Here is a 3,764-nt window from a genome sequence, read left to right on the forward strand (position 1 = left end):
ATTTCTAAGATTTCCCTCGAAGCCGGCATAACTTGCTATCTCTTCCAGTGTAGGAGTTAACTCGAAATCAGCAAAGCGGAATACATTATGTGTTGGGTCCCAAAATGGTATCAAGGCCTCAATCACGTCTTTTTTTGGCTTAACCTTCAAGAGCCCGATTAGACCGCCCAACGCTTTTGTCACAACTTTCCTGCTGTCGTCCCCCAAATCATGCCACCACATATGTAACTCCAAAGGGATCTCTTCACGGACTGAGAAAGGTTCATTTTGAATTGTGCTCATCCTGCACATTTATTAAGGTGATTTTAATTAAAAGAAAACTATGACTCATTTTGACTCAAGAAAAATGACCATTTTTTTTCAAAATTTTCACAAAAATATTCGGCCTTGCCAATACGGCCTTTAAGCATTTCGAAAACGAAGATTTTAAGGCTATGTCGGCTAACTAGCCAAAACCTTTAAAAGTGACTAAAAATGGTTGTTCTTGCAAAAATAGCCTTCCGGCGCCCTTTTGAGGGATATTCGGCTATTTTGAGAAGAATGACATCATCTTACTTTATTTGCAATGAAAATAAAATTTTTATTCTTTTTGGGCTGCTTTTACAAAAGAGAAGTTGAACCCGATGGGGGTTGCCCACGTATCTCACACCTTGTGAGAATCAAACTGGTGTCGTTCGGGCAAATAAAACAAACTATTTTTGAAAACAAAACTCTTTTTTTTTCACTTTTCACTTCGTTTTTTCTCAAAAATTTGCAGGAGTTTCAGCGCTATTTGGACATTGGTTTTTCTCAAAACAGGTGATTAACTCTCTTAACCCTCTACACTGCTATTTCTATTTCCTCGACTTTTCCCAATATTCATAAGCCGGTCAGCATGCAAGTCCAAAGCAAATAAATGCACAAGTAGCAAGTAAGATGCATCAGGATGGTCTTTTTCATTTTTGGTATACCTGTCCTAGACAAACCCAACCCCTGTGTTGAGTCTCCAAAGTTAAATGCACATGATGCAAGCAAACGTTCCTACTAGGGATTCGGCATGAGGTCTTGTTGTACTAGGTTCAAAACCTAGGTTTATTGTTCTAGACCTGGCTTACCCGAGTGAACAGCTCGAGCCGAAGGGGGGGCAGCGTACCGGGAATACAGAAGCTTCACCGGCTTTGCAACTTGTCCGAACCTCGTTCTAAATTTGGGATATGTCTCTAATAGAAAAGAAGTCACACGAAGTGCACACTTCTTTATGATTTAGAAGACTCAGAGAGAAGAGGGATTTCGCAACATTTTATATACAAATCATGAAATATCAAAGCGGTAAAAGCAATCAATTAGCACATTAGGCCCAAATCATGTAACAAATTCAGATAATGGATAAATCCAACTATAACAATTATTCTAAGCTCGAATTCTTGAACCTTGAACTAGAGATTCTGGGTTCGATCCCTAGCAGAGTCGCTAGAGCTGTCACACCTCTTTTTTCCTACACCCCCCCCCGGAAAAAGGCATATGAGAATTTTTCCAATTTAAAGTGACAATCGAGACGTGATTATTTATTAAAAGATTCAGAGTCACCACTTGGGATAATTTATGGTGTCCCAAGTCACCGGTTAAAATCCCAAATTGAGGAAAGATTGACTCTATTTTTGCAGTCCGCGAACACAGAAATCCGGGTAAGGAATTCTGTTAACCCGGGAGAAGGTGTTAGGCATTCTCGAGTTCCGTGGTTCTAACACGGTCGCTTAACTATTATATTTGGCTTATTTATCTGATTTTAAAACACTTTTAAGCCTATGTGCATTTTAGCTTTAAAACCGCATTCAATTATTTTAAGGAAGATTTCAACGTCATCTAAAATACGTCTTTGGACCACGCCACATGAAATTCACCCGCAGTACGAGACACATTTTACTTAACACTGTTAAGATTTGGATTTGGGTCACATGAAATGCGCACCCGAATTTAGGAAGGTAATATTGTTAAAATAACGCGCCTAAAGCAACTACGCGTTTTTAACTTTGCGAGGGCCAGGAAAAATTCGACTAAATGGCACACCTTGATTTCTAAGGATTTAAAAAAAAAATAATTAAGAGAGGGCCATGCATTTGAAGATTTTATTTGGCACGACACACCTCGATTCCAATTTTTAAAGGTGCAAAACTAAGCTTTTGAGGGCCATAAACTATGTGTTTGGCTATTATGGCACACCTCGAACTATTGAAAGAATCTAATTTAAATAACCAATGAAAGAGTTTAAATCCTACCTTTTAAACTAACGTCCATATTAATTAAAAGGAAAGTGTCTTAAAGGGAAACATATCCATTTGCTTAAAAGAAAAGAAACGGCTTGGGCATTCGCGAAAATTGGGCCAACACTAGGCCCAATCTTCAGAACCATGCATCATCAACTAAATGTAAATCAACTAAGATCATATGAAGACATGAAATTGAGCAACACTTTTTATTTTTGAATTTTTACTGTTGAGCACAAATTAGCCAACTAAAACTTCCAATTTTATTTTCTGCATGCATTTTTGGGTCAAGTCTGCTATGAGGAAAAATCCAAAGCAACACACAAGCTATTGGGCTCGAGAGGCAAGCCCAAATTGTAAGGGCATACCATTTACTTTGCAAGTGATCTCGAGGCCCAGGCTCAAAAAGCCCAACCTCGGTCAAAACCAGAACTGGGGCTCTGGACTCAAGATCGAGTCCCTACCGGCCATAAAGTACCAATTGTATTCGAAAAACAAAATGATAAGCTTCATCACTCTACAATCGATGGAACATAGGGAAATTTCGACAGCTACTGAAAACGAATGCCTAACTTTGACTATTTTGATAATGCGCTTAACAAGTATTCATGCCTGAATCTAAACTTAAACTCAAACACAGCCTGAAAACTTCAAACCCATTAACCTCGCCTTAATACCAACAGTAATGAGATACAGATAATCAGCACAAGTCCACTCAAATCCAGAAATCAACACCCAAAACATCTTAAAGGCATGAATTCACTTCTACATCATATCAATAACATAAGATAACCAAATTAGCATGTACAACACATAGCCTATTACAGAACATTCAAAGAAAACAAATAAAAAGGAACCCGAAACAGTTTATATTCAATCAGGCTTCTGTTGGAAACACATGTCCTTAGCTACTTGTTGACAGTGGTTTGAAGTAATACCTGGTATGGAACAAGGAAAAACAAAAGAGGTGAAGAATCAGCGGTAAACAGTAGCAGGAATCAGCTTGAACCCAGCAGTGAAATAGTGCCAAAAATCCAGCAAATTCAGCCTCAAATTTACAAACTAACACAGATGTTTAGAACCCCAAATGCACCATTTATACTGAACCCTTTAAATCTGACTGTTTGACAAGGAAATTAAACTTGAAATCAAACAGAAAACTCCAACAATTTTCAGTATTCTTCTTAAAGAAAAATTCCAGCCGTTTGCTTTTTTTTTTTCCAGTACTTTTTTATCTCTTCCCGTCTCTGCCTTGAAAGGCAAGAAAACATGCCTTTATATGCAAGGAAATAAGGTAGCTTAAAGAAAATCAAGTTTGCACTTTGCACCTGCTTGAATTTTGGTTTTTGCTTAGAAATTCTTAGTGTGAAGATTAGTATTTCAGATAAGTCCTTACCCCAGCTTCTAGGAAGCTTCCTATTTCAGTTATTCAGAGATTCTTCACCTAGATTTCCCAATTTACCCTTTTAAACCCTGTTAATTACCCCTGGGCCAGGCAGAGCTATGGATCAAATTGACCCC

The sequence above is a fragment of the Nicotiana sylvestris genome, chromosome 12, assembly GCF_000393655.2.
Source record: "Nicotiana sylvestris chromosome 12, ASM39365v2, whole genome shotgun sequence".
Lineage (NCBI taxonomy): Eukaryota > Viridiplantae > Streptophyta > Magnoliopsida > Solanales > Solanaceae > Nicotiana > Nicotiana sylvestris.